Genomic DNA, 19448 nt, shown 5'->3' with positions numbered 1-19448 from the left:
AAGAAGAATATATGCAGTGTATTATTTGTTGAAACTGTACTTTCGATTTGATTTGAAACTGTCTCATTGCTATATGTTTATCAATAAAACTTTGAAAAGGAAAAAAAAAATAACAAATACACATGAAAGTCAGCTATGACGACTTGTTCATTAATGGTAAAGTCTTTGTCCAGGCCACCAGCACAAAATATGCACCTAGAAAAGCACAGGTTAGCGAAGAAATGTTAACGTAGACTAAGGAAGACACGCTTGGAAGCTGCGGGTGCAGAGTGCTGGGGTTAGGAGGGAGGACATGCGCCCATAACCTTTGCCTGTATTACACATAACATAAAATACGGAAGTACTTCATGACCTTGAATGAGTATTTCTTGTGTATGCTGAAACCACATCTTAGCTGCACGATTCAGATGCAAGTTAAGCATCTGGTTAAAAGACTAGATTAGCAACAATTTTGGAGAAATATCCAAATGGTGTTAAAAAAATGTGCTTGTGTCAGAGGATACTTGTTCACAAAATATTTGAACTAGTAAATTTAGTCATGAAAATTCCCAGCAATTTGTTTTGTTCTTCCCCAACTTTGCTTGAAATATTTTCAACCTTTCGCAGCCCCTGCAATGTATGCCAAGCCGTACAAAAGAAATTAAGACGGCGGGCTGTGTACATCTGCTCTTACCCCAAAACAAAGGCGGTTTGGTCCTCAGAGCCAGCGGAAGAAAAGCGCGCAAAGCCCAGCTGGCTTGGATTTGGTTTACACAGAGTAACTGAGAAGACTGACATTTAAGTTATTTATTTAGCAAGTCTGATCCTAATGGCAATTTTAGACCCAGGATTTCTACAAGACAGAAAAGAATGCATCTAGGCGAGTGAAAACCTAATTGGTCTACGCTAACGTCCCTCCCAGTGTTGGCTTACTGGGCCTGCCCTGCCCTAGTAGGAAGAATGTCTTTACGGCAGCCACCCCGAGTTCCTGCAGCTAGCTCTTGTTTATCCTGCTTCACGCAGCACAGCAGTCCAGCATGCCTGCCTCTAGCTGCTGACATATTTTTAAAAGAACTTTTAAAAGAAAAATACAATAGATGTCACAGTGAAAGAGTTGGAGGCCTCAAGTGGGCAGGGACGAAGCAAGGGGGAGGACGGACTGCGGGGCCCCACCTCGCGGCAGTGCTGCTGTCTTCCTTAGGGCTGGCTCCAGACAGCTGGGTGGGTGGGGAGGAGCAGTTACTTCTAGGCCCTTTCCCAACGTGTAACATGGCTTTTACCAGAACAGCAGACAGTATAAAAATTTTATTTCTACCCTGGGATCAGTTTGACATTTCTGAACATGAAGTCTTTCAGGGAGAGAATGAAAGGGCAGCCTTTGTGCTGTGGTGATTTCCCTGCTGCTAGTCCCTCGCTCACTCTCATGCTTTTTAAGAAATGGTTTCAATTAACCCCAGCGCAGTGGCCTCGGGACGCCACCTCTAGCTACTGAGCTTCAGCGGACGCTGGGAGTCAGGGTCACTGGAGGGCCAGACCCTGAAATCACGCCTGTTGATGAAAAGAGAAGTGGTCAGCCGCTGATGTTCATAAATGCCATTCTAAGACTCCGAAACTTGGGTCATGTGATAGCGACAGGCTCAGAACAGCACCAACAAATCCAAGCATCCCGGCCTGGCCGAAGTCTGACAGGCGGCCTTGGGTGTGGGGCTTCCCGTGCCGGGGTACTACTGCAGGGCTGCGGTCTCCTAAGCCTGCTGCTCAGGCCCGCAAGGCCGAGGTCACGATTGCACTTTTGTTTATTTCACTGGGTCCTTGAGAAAAACTGAAACCGAACAATGCAAACTTCCAAGACACAGTCTCAGTTCATGTGGAAATGGATGACAGTACTGGTTACTTGCCTGAAAAGGTCAAGAAAGATTTGCTGTGACTGGTGAGGACAGACGGATGAAGGATGGATGGATGGACAGAAGAGAAAGAAGAGAGGGCGTGGTGGAGGAGGGAGGGAAAGAAAAGCCCAATGAAAACTGAGCTTGGGGATCCCTCTGGCACAAAGTATCAAAGCGAACAGATTCCGGGTCACCTGGACGGTTTTGTTTGCTGCTGTTAATAAATGAGCACGCGCACGGGCAGAGCCTCAGGGATGGAGCTGTCTTCTCCAGTGCGTTCGCACACTCACTCATTAATGAGGTTCTTGCTTTTATTCTGAATACACTCATTTGCAAGAGTTTATTGGGAAGTAAATATAGGAAAAAAAATTAACTCACAGTTTGCCTCTGGCTTTTAGCACTGATCAAATTTCCAACTGTCTGAATTCCTACAGTGACTCCCTAACCAGCTGGAGGGTGACTTCGGGGCTTGCAGCGCATTCCGGGCTGGCTGCCCCGCTAGCTCGCCTCAAGCAGGGGCTGGACTGCGAAACCCAGCGGGCCTGACCCATAAGTGAGAAGTCCCTTCGCTCGCTCGCCAGGCTTGCTTTCTCTTGTTCTTTGGTTCAAGCCTGGTCACATGTAAAACGACTCGGCCAAACGAAATCTCCTGGAAATCCTGGTCCCGCTTCCCCACTTTGGTTACCTGAGTTTAACAAACGCCCCATAAATAAATGCTTGAATTAAGATGAGCTGTGGGACCCTCCTGGGAGGTTTGAGGAATTTCTCTGAAGTTCTTGCCAGGCAGGCACAGAGGAGCAAGGAGTAATAACAGTGAACCCTGGTACCACCCTGATCCTCACATGAGCCACGGCTAGACAGAGCAAGAGGAGAGCCTCCAAAATTCACTATAAAAAATTCACTATCATGTTATTGCTCTTCTTAAAGTTGTATCTTTTCTCCATAAAAATTACTCTGTTCCCTAGGTGCTGTGGCGCACGCCCATAACACCAGCGTGGTAGGGGGCTGAGGCAGGAGGATGTAACCTGGGTAACTCAGTGATTTAGAGATCTTGTCTCAAATCAATAAACAAATAAAAAAGGACTGGGGTGTAGCTTAGTGTGAGGACTCTAGATTCAATCCCTAGTACACACACACACACACACACACACACACACACACACAGAGTGCTACTCTATAGTTACCAAATAAATGTTACAGAAACCTGCAATGTCACTTGTGTATCGCTGCACTGAGGTCTAGATACCAACAAAGTCTTCCCTGTGCAGGAAGTCCTGCTGCCACCTTGTCACCCGCCTGGGCAGGAGAGGCAGGAGGAAAAAGACCCTGGCAGTGCACAGGTGTAAAACTCTGGCATCACCACTTGTCCAGAGACAGAGGTCAGCTGCTCTTTCCTCAAGGGTGTCACCCACCTGCTGTCACGCCCACCTACACTTGAAGCCCTCCGACTTGGTTTGTGCTGACCCACACTGCACGTGAGAATCTACACGTGACCTCAGCCCCCATCTGGATGGAGCTTCCCCCTTAGAGTTGGGCCAGAACTGGGCATGGCGGTGCGCACCTGGAATCCCAGCACTTGGGAGGCTGAGGCAGGAGGACTGTCACAGGTTTAATGCTAACCTGAACTACAGGTTGAGGATAGCCTGAACTGTGTAGCAAGATCCTGTCTCAGAAAACCAAAACGAAACCAAACCAAAGATTTGGAAGGAGCACCAAGGGATGGCAAGGTGACAGAAGAACGCACATGTGCGCTGTACACCAGCTTCCCATGATAAATGCAGCCCCACGGACTGCGTCATGGTTTGTGTGTGGGTGTCCACCCAAGGCCTCATGCAGTCCCTGAGCAGGCTTCTAGAGTTTGTGTTAATTCATGATCCAATGCTAGGATTAAGGTGTGAGCGCTAGCCCCTCCCTGGGGCAGATAATCTGCGTACATATGTAAGGAAGGGAGAGAGGGTGGCGAGCTGGGAAGGCTGCTGCTCCTCCCTTTGCTCTTTGCCATCTGTCCCAACCCCCTCAGCCCCCACTGTGAGCTGCTGCCCTCTGCCATGTGCCTCTCCGTCTTGGAGCCAGCTGAGTATGGACTGAAACCTCCACAAACTGTGAGCTAAATAAACCCTTCCTTCCTTCATTTTGGGCGTTGGGTATTTTGTCCTAACAATGAGAGCAAAGTAACTGAGACTGCAAACAAGGTTCAACAAAAAAAGAAATTGTTGTGCCTATTTTCAGATGGGACACTATAACTAGAAATGATGTCTAAGACAAAAATCCAAATCGCTTTTTTAAAACATATAAGAATTAGCTCACTGTTCTTAACTATAATTCTGATCATAAGTTTATGCACCAAAATATCACCCTTCCTTTCAGAAATATTAAAATATAGGATCCACTAGGATCACTAGTGGCCTGCCCTGACCTGCACCCCCTGCCCCTCGGTCCACGTTGTCTTTCTTTCTTAGGCTTGCATCTCGTAAATAACGCAGGGGCACACATGGCCAGCACAGATGGGTCCTGGGACCATGAGGCCAGTGGACAAGCCAAGGCACACGTCGCGGGGCCCTGTGCGCGGGAACTGTCCCAGTCCAGCAGAGCCAAGCAGTGGTTGCTAGGGCCGGAGGCAACAGGCTAGGGGGCAGGCGACAGTGACAGTTAAGGGCAGATGGTTTCTTTTTTAGGTAATAAAAATGTCCCCAAATGGACTGTAGTCATAACTGCACTAGTCTTCCACTATATTAAAAGCCTTGGGCTGGACACTTTAAGTGGGCGAATTGTTTAGGATGTGAATTATGCCACAACAAAGCTCTTACATTAGAGTAAAACAACTATTCCTTTTCATTCTAGAACATGTCCCGAACTTACGAAAGTTATTAGCCAGTCAGACCCTAGGGCTACAATGTAGCTCTTCTAGCTGCAATTAACATCTGTGAGCAATATGAAAATCTTCATGGAGGTAGCGATGGGCCAGTAACGGATACTCCGGCATGACTGTCCTCAGAAGGCAAAAATATTTTCTCCACGGAATTTGCAGAGGACATATCAAAAGGGGACACACGAGACCCGTGTGGGCCTGGGGTGTTTCCATCTTTGCTGTCCAGTGTGGCCTGCGGCGAGTGTCTATGAGCTCCAGGTCCTGTTATCCTACGGCCAGTTATTAAGTCTTTCTGGGGGAGAGAAATAAACCAGGCAAATGAATGCTTCAAATGAGCTATCTTAATTAAAGTGCATTTCCTAGCAGGGAACAGTAAAGGCAGGGGTTGGAATGGCTGTAGCGTTAACCCCGCTGGCCTACCACTGTTCTGGGAAGGAAATTAGGTTAATCGGACAGGATCTGCCCTTTCCAGAGGCCTGCTGGCAGCCTTCCCTGGAGGCGCAGTGTCTTTGGAGTCCTTTGTTACCAAAGCTTCCTGAAGCTGGGGCAGCATATGTTCTGATCCGCTGTCCCAGGAGTGACTATCTCTGGGCTCAGCCAGTTAACATCTGTCATTAGCTCCGCAGGCAAGAGCAGCGGCAGATGCTCGGAGCAGGGCGGCATGAACTCTGACATGGCAGGAAGATGGATGCATTTCAGCACAGAGGAGCATTCCAGGAGACTGAGCTTCTTGCTGAATTCTCCGGGGCGAGCTACCCTGTTACCCTCCCTGGAAGCCTCAGGAATACTGTTAATTATTTCAAAATCACTCCAAGTCCACTTGGAACACCCAAACGGCAGCTAGTTTGAAAGCTCTTCCTCTTCTGAAGCAAAGCCACGGCATTTGCAACTCCTAATACAGGCCATGTGCTGGATCCACAAAAGTAATATTCAAGTTTTATGTGAGATTGCACAAGCTGGCTATAAAATCTTCCTCTAGAAAAACCGGCAGGATTATTATCTCCCCCTCAAAAATCCTTTGGGATAATTCAAATCACCTTGCACATGGCAGGCCGTACTGAGACATTTCTTCCTGAACAAGTTCACGAAAACGTATTGTTGACACAGATTAAAACCAAATTGCAAACAACTCTTCTAAGAGTTGCTCCTCAGAATATTTTAAAGGCATCTATGAATCAATCAAGTGACACGAGAGGGTGGAGGGTCCTATGGATGGGGTCTCCTGTCCTCAGATTCCTGTGACCAGGGTAGGGGCTCTGGTAAGACAGCAGGCCGTCATAAACCCTCCCTGGGGGTATAGGTGGCCCTCAGCCTGTGCCTTTGGTCCACTATGCTCTGCTGGGATGGACAATGGGATGGACAAAGATATGAGGAAAGAAGTAACTGCAGACAGGGTGGGGGTCCCACACTAGCTTTCCAGTAGAGAACCCCTTTGCTTTGGCTTCAGTATCTCACTCTGTGTGTGTGTGTGTGTGTGTGTGTGTGTGTGTGTGATGCTGGGGATGGAACCCAGGGCCTTACACATGCAAGGCAAGAGCTCTACCACTGAGCCACACCCATAGCCCAGCACCTCACTTTGCAAATGAGTATGACTAGGCCTTGCATGTTAGATGATAAATTAGCAAACTGACTTTTTCTTTGATTTTAGAAATAAGCATTAGGGCATTGTCAGGACTTACTCTACAGCTTCTAGGTGTGCACAGGAACACAACTTACTTTTTAAATACTTCAAGAAGGCATAGATCTTCCTTGAAACGTGCTGGTTGGACACAACATGCAACACTAGGGCTGCTGCTTTTCCTCTGCTGGGTGGGGTGGGGCTTTGCTCCACTAAGCCAACCCAAAGCAAGCTGCTGACTGGCAGGCTAACCCGACAGGTGTTGCCATTTAAAACGAAGCTATGGAGATGGCTGCATGGCTGGTTTCTGAAGCAACACAGCTGAAGAGTGGTCCTGCTGTGGCTGTGGGAGCCAACAAGGTATTCTGCCCGTGTGAGCATGTGTTTGCAAGAAGCACGCTTCGGGATGTGTGTCAGAAGTCTAAGGCAGTCTGCTGTCTCACCAGAGCCCCTGCCCTGGTCACAACCTGGGAGCTGGAACAGGAATCTGGGGACAGGAGGCCCCATCTGTTGGACCCTCCGCCCTCCGTGTCACTTGAATGATTCATAGGTGCCTTTAAAATATTCTGAGGCCTGTGTATTAGAAGCTTGCATTTAGAGCATGCATTAAAAAAAAATAGCCTGCCAAGGCCTACAAATACGTTTTGTAAGCGTGGCTTCCACACAGTGCCCAGCTCCTGGGGGCTTGTTAGAAATGCAGATGTTTCCTATGAAAATCTCAACATATAAATGAAGATAATGAAAAGAGAGATGGTTCAAAATAAGGAGGGGGGCTCTGTGGAGATGGAAGGGGAAGGGAAGAAGACGCAGAGATGATCAGGCTGAGGTACACATATGGTCCAGTTCCCCGGATGAGCATAATTATTAAGCATCACACACACACACACACACACACACACACACACACACACGCACGAGCAGCTCCCCGCAGGCGCAGAAGATGGAGCTTTGGCTCAGGCCACCTTTCCTCCAGGGGACAGCATGGCCAGGGGCCCAAATGGCAGACTGGGGTGCGGGAGGCTGACAGCCCTGAGCTTATATCCAGGGAGGCTGCACCAGGAATCTTACCTCCTCTCTCTCCAAGGGCACAGCCAGGGCAGGGCGTGCCTGACGGGCGCACACATCACAATCCCACATATGTGTGCGCTGGGGGAGAGGAGGCCAGGGCCGGCCGGCACTGCAGAGGCATGGCCAGGCAGCGGTGCTTCCGGCTCTGTGACTCCTGAGTGGTGCCGCCGCTGCGTAGTAACAGGCCTAGGACACTGCTTCCTGCCTCCCAAGTGCTGGGATTACAGGTGCGTGCCACCACGCCTGGACTCCGTCGCCGGCTCAGCGCACCTGGGGGCAGCGCAGCAGGCGGAGCCAGGGATCGAACCTTGGCCCCTGCGCTTACCTAAGCAAGTGCATAGTCTGCTGAGCTATACCGCCGGCCCTTCTTCAAGCTTTTAGAAATATAAGAAATATCCTAAGCTCATGGGTTGTACAAAAACAAGCTGCAACCTGTGGCTCCTGTTCTGTCAAACTGGGAGTAACTACACAGACATCACTGAGGTGAGCCTGGCTGTCTCTGCGACACACATCGCTTCTGCTCAAACAGCTGCCTTCGAGGAAGCTCTGTCTCTGCTCAGAACACAAGGTCTAACTTGCGTTTGGTTGCAGACAGCATGGATGAGCCATCCCGGGCCTCTGCGAACGCAGCTCTCAGCAGTGCCTCCGGGTGGGATTTCCTAGAGGCTGGCTGCCTGCAACTGGCAGCACAGTCAGTCTGAGGAAAAGCTGGGGAGCCACCCTCTCCCTGCCAAAGGAGCAGTTACCAGGCAGGCGCGTACTGGCCTAAGCTGTCCTCGCTCTCCACTGTGGCTGTTGCCAAGACATCCTACAGCAGGGTCTGTCCTGAGGACACGGTTGGACCCTGTAGGTGAGCGGAGGACACAGGGCAGCCTTGGGTCTGCAGGCTGCCAGAGCAAACAGTCACGGCCAGGAAGCTTAGAAACAACAGATTTATTTCTCACAGTTCTGGAAGCTGGAATGGCTAAGACGGGGGTGGTGACAGAGTTGCGTCTGGAGAGGACTGTCTGCTCCTTCGTGGAAGGCACCTTCTCAGGTGTCCTCACATGGTGGGAGGGGCGCAGAGGTCTCCCAGGCCTCCCTGTTCATGAGGAGTCCAACCCCCTCCACGCCATCACCTTGGGCTGGAGTTTTAGCAGATTGTAGCAAGGCCCAACCACAGAGGTCTCTCCTGGGCACCATCCCAGGCCCACCTCAACCAGGCCTGGCCTTTCCTTGCAGGCCTTTGAGATGGGCTTCCAGTTTTCCCCAAAAGTAGCCATGGAATTCGACTGACTTCAATGCAAAACCTCTGCTGAAAACTCCATGAGGAGAGCTCAGCTGGGCACAGAAGGGATTTGGGGAAGCTGAGTTGAAAGGCAAATGAGAAGCATTGAATATTCTTTGAATACAATTTAGAAAGAGCTTCACATTGACTTAGAAGATGGTAGAAATGCCTTGAAGTAGCTGTTTCAGGCACAGAAAGAAAAAGGTTACAGGCAAGAGAAGGAACTGAGAGAACCAAGCTTCTCCTCTAAGGTCTACACCAGTAAAAACAGGACGAGTGGGGAGAAGAGGAGGAAGACCCACCCCCAGTTTCTCCCAGGTAAGAACCCAGAGGTAGTGGTTCTCCAGGTGAGCTGAACCCTCCAGCGGGGCTTTAGCAATGCAGAGCCCAGTGCCATATACACGAGGGAGTGGGCTTGGGGCATTTGGGCTAAGGTCCTTTAACAAGGACCCCAATGATTCTGAAGCTGCTGAACACAAAACTGCACGGGGAGAAACACCACATTTATGTTTGGGGCACGTAAGCCCAAATGTCTCATCTAACAGAGGGCAGAAAGGAAACAGGGAGATAGAAAGATCCAGAGCAGGCAAAGGTGCTGAGGAGTGAAGGAAGGAAGGCCAGAGGCTCTTACGTGCAAGGGCCTAATGATGACTTATGAGTGTGCGAAGGGAGGGATACATGGATGTATAGGTGGGTGGAGGGATGCACGGAGGAACAGATGAGTAGGTGATGGGATGGGTGGATGGATAGATGGATAGGTTGATGGATGGGTGGGTAGATGGATGGATGAATGGAAAGAAGGATGGGTGGGTAGACAGATGGGTATGTGGGTAGATGAGACGTTGGCCAGTTGAATGGGTGAGCAGAAGGACAGACAGAAGAAGTTGTATTTACAAAAATTTTAAGAGCACAGAGAACATTTCACAAGACCTTTTAAAAGACATGTTGAGAAAAAAGAGCTACCCAGGAAAAATCAGGTCTAGACGTTGAATACCCCAGAACAACAGTGGTGTCCTCTAAGCCTAGTGTGCGCAAGCTACACCTTTTCACTGCTATTTGAGACTGTGTTACTCAGTCTATGAAATAGTTCTGGACCTGGCTCCCCGTGACACAGCACAGAGGAAGCATCTCAGAAACATCACAGCGAGTGGCCCCTGAGACTCTGATCTCACTGTCCCGGGCAGGGCCAGGGCTCCTGGTAACTGCGCTGCTGTGAGTTAGACGACCCAGCCAGGGCTGAAGGCTCCCGTGCCAAGAGAGCAGCACGGGAGCAAGACTGCGAATACAAGTCTCCGAAACCCTGCGAGGAAAATGTGGCCCTTCCATTCCCCAGAGCAATAAAACAACAAAACAAAGAAAAAGAGCCCCTGTAAAGTCCAGGGAACGAAGGAAACGCCAGGAGAGCCTGCCAAACTGAACAGTAACTTCAGGACGAAGCACGAATGTCCTAACAAGAAAGAGCAAGTACACTAAGTCCTTGGGCCCACAGAGGAAAAAACAAAAGAAAAAAAGAAAAATACAAACAAGATGAAGACAACAAGTAGCCAACAACCCCCACTGTCAGTGTCACCTGGCTCACTCCCCTTCCCTCTGCAGGAGTTACTGCAGTCCAATGGAAAGATGGTGACCGCTGGAGGAGAAGCTTTCTCTGTCACCAATCACTGGCAAGTGTGGACTCCTGGACCTAAGATCACATTGAGGATCCGTCTCCACATCATGTAAGCATGGCTGCTCAGAGGCTTCTTCAGAGGGCAGCCACAAGAATTAACAGAATGAAGAGATGGGGATGCACCAATATGGCACCCGGAGAACGATGTCACCAGGCACCCACCACATCACTCTGTTCACACACCTGAAATTCCAACACTGTGACGCCTCACCTTCATCATGGCTCAGCACTGGCTGCTCCTATCTCCTGCTCTCCAGGGAGGAGGTCACAGGAAGAATGGGAAGCCCCATGTCACCACTGTGACATCGTGGATGGAGCCGTGAGAACACGGTTAGAGTCAGAAATGGGTGCCAGAGGGTGTCAGCCCTCCCTCCGTTGGGTGGTGCACCATAAGTGGGTCTCTGGAGATGGGCTGGCTAATTAATTTGCCATGTATGCTATTAAGTCTTTGGAAAAACTTATTCTAAGTAACAGGCCTAGAAATGAATTTTTGGAATGAAATACTGCTCATTCACAGATAACCGTCTGTATTTCACGGAGCGCCTCTGCTTTTTCTACTGAAGTTCTACTCAACATTATGTGCTGCTATGTCTAATGCCCAGAGCAAATTTCTGAGTCCTTAGTTTCCCAATAAGGTCTTCATATGCATTTCTCACAAAATGATATTTATAACAGAGGACATTCTTTAGGCATTTAAAGGAAGAGATAGGAGTATGATTTAATTCACTTTCTATTTTCTCTCTTCTAGTCATAAATACACCTTGGTCCGAACTTTGTATCTTACCATTAACTGGCTGATCATTTTCAGTATTCATTGATACTAAAATGAGAGACCATACTCCACTGACCTTCCAGTGAGCAATTTCACTGGCTAATCTTACCCCCAAATCAAAAGCAACACTGGCAGTCCGTGGCACCAGACATCAGCCCTTCTCTTTGCACCAAGACACTCGTGCTGCAAGACCGGGAGTCCTGCTATTTAGGGAAACATCTGCAGCCTTCGAAGGCTCGCCCAGAACAAGGCGGCTGAGTTACTCGTAGCCTGGGCTTGAATTAGGCGGTCAACCGAGGGTGAGAGGCTCAGGCAGGTCGGAGGCATGGACCCAAGGGCTTGGGAAGAAGAGGTGCACACAGTGGGGTGGAGGGGGGAAAGAATGCCAAAGTCCGGGGACAGCCACTATGGATAAAATCAACAAATGGCTCCAAAGGAGGACAGGAAGCCAAAGGAGGTCACGACCCAGGGCACAGGCCATCTGATCTTGATTTAATGTTGTGTACTTGGCACAAACGCTGAACCTTCCTGGGGTGGGAACTTCTGCTCCCAGAGATCCAATCCCCTCCTCAACCACTGGGGAGGCTGGGCGGGGGGGGGGGGGGGGTGCAGCTGCTCAGCCCAATGGGGCTGAAGGCCAAAGCTGTGCTCTGCAAGGAAAAAAAGCAGAATTAAACTGGATTCTAATCCACTTAACCTGGATTCACTTAAAGGAGCAGGGAAGCTGTCCCTACAGCCCAGCAAGGCCTTGCCAATGGATTTTTCACGCTGCTGGAAACATGCTGAATAACTGAAGAGTGTCCCTTGGCAAGCTCAGGTCTCCATGCTCTCACGAAGCCCACATTCCTTAGAAGACAAACTCGGCTGAGTGTTTGCCACTGACAACGATTTCGGAAGGTCGATGGTACCTCAGTTCACATGCTTGAATTGTTCCCCGATTCTGGCTGCAGACAGAGTTGGATGAGAATTGAGTCAAAGTCAAGGGTTGGGGTCTACGCTGACCTCATGGGCAATGTGACTCACTCTACCGTGGAGAGAAGAAGGAAATAAACAGGCAGCCAACATCAAGCGTGGCTCGCCACAGGGAGTGGGCTCTCTGAAGCGTGTACCACGATGTTCACCTGGAAGGAAGCAGGCAGACAGGCTCCTTTCTGTACGAACAGTGCCACTCCTGGAGCTGCCAGGGACTGAGGGCATGGCCTGCTTGGCCAACCTCCCCTCCAAGTAAGTAACCTTCCCCCAAAGAACTGTGCAGATTTGTAAATACGCACTTACATTGAGCTAAGCATACTAATAGACAAGTAAGGCAGCTTTTTTTTTTTTTTGCTTCTATAATCCCAGAGTGAAAATTAACAGAAAATATTTGATTCTCCTTCTTTCAACTACAAGATGCCAAACCAGATTCCTGGAAGAGGTGCAGTGTCGGAACCACATGGTTTTCAGAGCATAAAAATATTTTAACTCAGAACCAGACCAGACAAGCTTCTCCACCCTGCGAGTGTCCTGGAAGTCCCGGTGGCGGAGGCCCTGCACTGCAGACCTCTGCTTCAGGGAAACCTCTCAGCCTGGAGCTCAGCATCCACGTCGGTGACGGGCATTTCCAAGACACAAAAGCAAAGTGTGAGAAGAGCACAAAGCACGCGCAGGGTGCCCAGCTCGGTGCTGCCTGCAGGACAGCTGCCCAGCTTGGGAGGCAGCCGAGCCAAGAGTAACAGATGGGGCCCTGCAAAGGTTTCAACAGAAGTGATACATCCGATTTTTGAAAAAGTGTCTGTCACTTGTCACCAGCACACCTTCTTTCCGCCCTTGCTCTTCAGATGGCTGTGCAGCCGCCCTCCTATGGAGAAGGGTCCTTCACCCGCCCACACCCACAGAGGAGACCCCATCCCAGATAGCTCATGGCCAGAGCTGAGCGGTGTGCAGGACTCAGAAGGCCGATGCGGGACTGGACGGTTGCATCCTCCAGTCTAAGAGCTCAGAGCAGGGCCTGATGTTCTTCGGGACACTGTCTATTCCTTAAGAAAAGGCATAGACCAGAATTCCTAATGCACTGTTATTTTTTAAAGCCGCACAAGGTAACCAGGAGGAAAGCGGCTTAAAAATAAATTGCATGAGTTATTGCTCAGTGGGCTCAAAGCGTTTGTTTGGAGTAATTAAAAAGTTTGGGAAACAGATATTGCATAGTAGTACAGGTATAATTAATCACCGCTGAATTGTACATTAGAAGATAATTAAAGTAGGAAATCGTAAGTAATACCTACCCACCCACCAAAGTAAGCGTGAGACACACAGAACATTAGAAGACCAAGCTCCACCCCGAAAAGGAAGGAAAATCGTTCATTAATTCACTAATTTTTCTTTCAACTTCAACCTAGGCATTTCTAGAAGAGACTAAACCCTGTACACACCCACCTGCAAAAGCAAAAGCCCCACAGCAAATGTCACAGATGTTAGGGATCACCACGTGGACGCAACAGAAAACCCGCAGTGTGCTCCAGAGCCGGGCCTGCGCGCACTGGGTTGGGCACAAGCTGCCCTTCCTCTGGAGGCCAAGGACACCGATTCTGTTGAACTTTATCTTGGGCCATCAGAAAACGCATGCTAAGTCATGAACACGTGACTGCCAAACCAAGACTCAAAAGAGAGCCCCGATTCGATGAGGTCGCCCCACACGCATTGCTGATACTCAGCTCTTCTCGACCTCTAAAAGCGGCAACTTCAGGGCATCAGCTGAGAGTACAGGCTTATTTCCCTGGAAGTGGTGACTGCAAAACAAGGGGCATCGAAGAGTCAGCCATCGTGGGCCAACGTGCACAGTCCTATTTTTTTTCTCTTGGGAAAAAAAAGGGAGTCAGGCCATTTCTGTTAAGTGAAATGTTTTTCTTTGCATACCAAGAAAAGGAGACAAAAGAAGCTGAGAGGACAGAAAACAAACCAATCAATAAATAACATGCCCGGGACTCATACCCAGGCCAGCTAAGCAGAAAGAAATGTGCCTGTTTACACCAGCACATGGCTCAGTGCCATGGTCCAGTAACACTACCCCAGCATCCCTAGCGTTGTCTCCAGACTTCCTTAGTGCCACTCTCTGGCTAGTGTCCTCCTTGTTGTCCTATAACAGCGCCTTCTAGCAGCTGTCCCCAGGCTGGAGCTGCCTGCCACCCCCTGGGACCCCCGCCTGATGCCCCACCTGGGGGCCTCGCCAGCTGCTGCTCACCTGTTTCCTGTCTGAGCCACGGCTCCGTAGGAGGAATGGGGTGAGTCGGCAGCCAGCAGCTGCCAGTGCCCAACAGCTGGCTGAGCCCAGACACTGGAAGGCAGCTTCCTGGTGCTGAGACACACGTGCTTCTGGGCTTGGGAAGAATGTGTCCAGCTGAAGTATCTGAGGCCAGCTCTTCCCCTCTGCTTGGACCCGATCTCTGCATACCTAGAGTTCTCCATTTCCAACCCCCGATGGTTTCTGCTCTGAAATAGGATGCAGGACCACCCCTACCTGCTGCCCCTGCCAGCATTCAACAGGCTGGGAGCTTCCTTGGGGATCTGGGGTGCGTACAGATGGGCTCGATAAAGCCTGGGGATGGGAGAGGAGGGCTGGACTGGGAGGGATGTGTGAAAGCGACAACTACTTAAGGAAAAGTCACTCTGCTAACAAACCCATCACCAGGTTTCAAACAATTAGCCCCATAACAGAAACCCCAGCAGGTCAAACCCAGAGGTCAAACTGAAACTGCTACAGCTGGACTTCAAGCGAGAAGTGATTAGAAGCAATTGTGAGGCTTCCCATGTGGCCTAAACACGCCTGACTGCCGCAGGGCTGGGGACACCTGCAAAGAACCAGGGTATCTTGTGGCTGTTTTGTGACTAATAAAACGAGAACTTTATTTATTTATTTATTTATTTATTTGTTTGTTTGTTTATTTATTTATTTGGTGGAACTGGGGATTGAACTTAGGCCCTTGTACTTGCCCAGGGAAAGGCTTATTCTACTGAGCTCTCTCCCCAACCCCAAAACGAGAACTTTTAAAGCCAAAGCCAACTATACTTGTTGCAAATAAAAAGAGGAGATGGAGGAGGGTAAGTCCTTCCGGATGTGGGAAATTAAATCCCCAACAAGTAAATGTTTTGAAAGACCAAAGTCAAGATAATCCAAACTGAAAATCCAAAGTAATCGCTGAAGAGAATAATAATCTTTTTTTTTTTTTTTTAATGCATCTAGTACATGGGATACAGGATCTACAGGGCTTCACTACATAGATTGGACTCATAGTGATCCTCTTGTTTTCAGCCTCCCAAGCACTGGCATCACAGGTACATGCCACCACGCGCAGTCTCAGTCACTGTCTCAGTGCACCCTGGGGCGGGGCCGCCGCGCTCTGCCTAAGCAGGCACTTTAGTCCACAGAGCTATCAGGCCAGCCCTCAGGATAATAATCCTGATGACACAGACGGGGGTAAATTAAATCACTACTCTTTGAAATACAATTAGGTAAGCTGATTCCACTCTAAACTGTATCAGAGCAAGTGCATCAAGACTCTTCCCAGAAAAAGATAATCAGAAAGTGCAGTCTCGCCAAGTGAAAATTCTCACTGAGAACACAATGGCCAGCGCACCTTGTGCGGGGCCGGGAGAGACGCAGGGCGGCTCTCCCTGCTCTATCTTGTCTGCAGAGTGCGATGCTTTCTACGATCTCCTCTTCTGAGACTTTTCACATTTCTGGTGGTCTGCACACATCCTCATAGGTCAAAATTGGAGACCACCTCTGACATGTGGGCTAAGGGCTGGCCGACACTGGCCACAGCCCCTGGAGGCCACCGGGGTGCACCGGGGTGCCTATTTCTCCATCATGTGCTAGCGTCTCTTGGCCACTACTTTTCCCACCTGCACGTACTTCACGGGGACAGTACCGTGAGCTGAGTAACCACAGCTCATTTTGGTTCTCATTGCCAGCTTCAAACAACAGTAGTTTAAAGTTTAGAGTGCAAACGAAGTATGAAGTTAACATTAAAAGTATTCCTAGCCTCCCTCGGTGACCCAAATGAAGCCCTCCATTCTCATATGTAATCTGAACAAGAACACTGACAGGTGTGCTTTAGTGAGGTCACACAGGACAAGGAACCATTCTCTCCTGCTGTCAGGTGTCCACGGGTTCTCATTTCAGGGTGGACCAGGCTTGCTTGGTCTCAACCCCAGAAGCAAGGCTTTTTTGTTTGGTGGCACTGGCGATGGAACCTGGGCCTGCACATGAGCTGCACCCCCGGCCCTTTGGATCTGCAGGCAGGGTTTCACTGAGTTGTCTAGCCTGGCCTCGAACTTGCTAACCCACCGTATCTTCCCAAGGAGCAGGGACTCCAATACAATCCCACCCGGGGCTGGACCGGAATGGTGAGCTGCTTTGTAATGCATGTGAGAGCCACTAGGTTGAAGTTGACCCCATTCCAGGCCACACACAGGAGGCGAGGGGTGGAGAATGGGAAAGAGGAAGAGCCAGCGCTTTGGAGGGCCACGGAAGATCCACCTTGTAGAAAGCCTGCGCCCCATCCTCACGGCTGCCCCTCCCAACCGCAGCACTGGTGGTCCACGCAGGGGCTCCGAGTGCTTCTGCCTTCGTGGCAGGTAACGTGGCCCTCAGGTGTCTTCAGGCCTAGTCCTACCCCTCGGTTCACAGGCGGGTGTCCAGAATCGCCTGCGCTCCAGCCCGGCCGCCCTGCAGAGGGGCAGATGCACGTGACGCCCCGTGTACGCTCACGTTCCAGACATAGTGCTCTGACTCAAAACAAAATACCATTCGCCATTTTGGAAACTGAGTACGGACCCTCCCTTCCTACCTGGGTAACAAAAGCATCACAGCGATTATTCTGAAAGACAGAAACAAATGCCCACTTGCCACCTGACCCTGAACTCTGGTGCTTTATGCTGCGGACTAACAGAAAAACTAGCGTTTTAGCATCTCTTACCGCAGTCTGGTCACCGGGCTCACTCACGTGGTTGTGCCATCCAACACAGCTGCTTCACCTTCCCAAACAGAAACCCTGCGCCTCACAAACACTGACTTCCCTGAGAAACGCCAGCCCCTCACCACCTTGTAATGAGCTGCCAAATGGAGGTGACATATCTTGAAAAGTCACCGTGGACAGGTTTGAGCAGGACCAGGCCACCATACATCTGTGACCTGATTCCCTCAGGAAGCTAGCCACCCAGTTAAAGAGCAGGCGATCCCATTCTGGCCTCTAAGTCACCAGCCGCCCCTACTCCTTGGCCTGTGGTCTTGGGCTCCATCCACAGTGGTCTTGTGGTAGATGAGATTAAGTAGGCCAGTAAAGAAAAACCCACAGGCGAGTCTTTTGGTCACTGCCACTTCTTTTTTGAGACTGAGTCTTGCTATGTTGCCCAGGCTGGCCTTGAAGGCCAAGGCTCACAGGAGACAGGATGCTCCTGTGTCAGCCTCTGAGGAGCTGGGAGGACAGGTGCATGCCACCACCTCACCTGTCCGCGTTCCAGATCTAAGCCCACCCTTAATCTTCTACACCTTGCCTTATTTTTCTCATGTCACAAGCTCTGTAGTTTCTACACAAATCGCCACACTGACTACACTTGTATTTGAAAACCGAACTGAAAGCCAGCATTCAGCGACCAACTGGGGAGTAGAGGTCGAGGACAGTGTGCCCTGCACATCTGAGCCACACCATCGTTCTTCCTCTACCCATAAGCACCACAACGACCTGAGAACTGCCCACTGGCCAGGTGCACGGTGCTGCCCATGAGTCTAAGGCAGCAGCTTGGGGGGAAAAAGGGGGTGACCGCGACCACACAGGGTAGCTAGACAGACAGGAACAGAAAGTACTGCGTGCATCAGGGACTTGGGGCTGGGTAGAATCCGCCCATCACCAAAGGTCAGGTGCTACACGGCTGCCTTGGGGTGAAGTGACTACGGCCCTCCAAGCCAGGAAAACCGGAAAAGGCGAGAACCGAGGGCTGAAGGAACAGTGAGCGAATCAGCGCCCAGTTTCACGGCGTTTCAGACGCTGAAGAGCTCCACTACCAATGTCAATATCCTCGCTGCTCTAATGCACGCCGAAACCTAGTTAAGATGCTAACGTGGATGGTGGGTATGATTTTGGCCTAAAATGTTCCAAGGTTTCTGTTTTCACTAGTACACGTTTGCAGTGCGTAGGGACCACACTCCCCATGGGGAGCAGGTGCGTGTCCTAACACATCCTAATTCTTTCCAGGTTCCCTTCCTCACCCTCCACTGCAATCTTAGCAGGAAAATAAGCTTTTGCAAAGGGAAACAACAAAACCCGACTCCATCCAAAGCTGCGTCGCAAGGCTCTCCGGCACACGGCTGTGCGAAGCGAAGCTCGTATCCCGAGTGCTGCTGTCCTCTCCGCAGCACCTTGAGAAGTCAACACAGAGCTGAAAGGAAAGAAATTCTCATCTGGAGAAGAAGCAAGCAAGACAGGCTGAGCAATGGCCAGGCCGAAGCTGCGGATGGCTGGGAGGGCCTTGAGCACCTCAGCAGGGCCCGCGCTCCGCTAGAGCAATGCACTTAGTTGGTTCTTTGCTTGTTTTCATTCATTCTGTGTTCTGGGCTGAGGTTGGTGCCACCCCGGCCCCAGTTCCTGGGTTGACATCTTACCATCCGGTGCAGTAGAATTGGGGATTGACACCTCTGTCGACTAATTAGGTGCACAGGATGGGGCGCTCTCAAAGCGGATTACTGCCGGTGGAGAAGACGCCTCCGGGAGCTGCCTCGCTTTCTGCCCCGTGAGACCCCACAAGAAGTCAATCTCATATGAAACGGGGAGCAGGACGCTCACTGGACAGCCTGCAGGTACATCCACTGTGTCCTTTCCAGCTTCCAGCACCACCAGAGACACGTCTCTATTGTTTGTAAGTCGCCCTGTCTACGGTGCGGCGTGCTATGCTGTGGCATTCTGACATCACAGCCTGTCACAGGCCAGGATGAGGAAAGTGTAAGGCTTTTAAGAAAGGGCTAGGGCTCAGAGGTTGTGCACTTGTCCAGTGTGGAGGAGGCCCTGAAGTCCATCTGCAGTACCACAACGAAGGAGAGGAGGAGGAGGAGGGGGAGGATGAGGAGGAAGAGGATGATGATGAGGAGGAGGACGAGAGGAGGAGGAAGAGGAGGAGGAGGAGGAAGAGGAGGAGGAGAGGAGCAGGAGGAGGAGGATGAGGATGAGGATGAGAAGGAGGAGGAGGAAGAGGAGGAGGAGGAAGAGGAGAAAGAGGAAGAGGAGGAAGAGGATGAGGAGGATGAGGAAGAGGAGGAGAAGGAGGAGGAGCAGGAGGAGGAGGATGAGGA

At 50.4% G+C, this 19448-nt stretch overlaps 1 protein-coding gene across 1 annotated transcript in view; it reads right to left on the bottom strand.

Annotated features, from left to right (window-relative positions):
- Window positions 1-19448, bottom strand: part of Myo10 (myosin X) — a 237948-nt gene that overhangs the window by 164968 nt on the left and 53532 nt on the right. The window lies entirely within an intron of this gene.

Source organism: Octodon degus, unplaced genomic scaffold, assembly GCF_000260255.1.
Source record: "Octodon degus isolate 3935 unplaced genomic scaffold, OctDeg1.0 scaffold00207, whole genome shotgun sequence".
Lineage (NCBI taxonomy): Eukaryota > Metazoa > Chordata > Mammalia > Rodentia > Octodontidae > Octodon > Octodon degus.
This window is presented reverse-complemented; position numbering and strand designations above follow the sequence as displayed.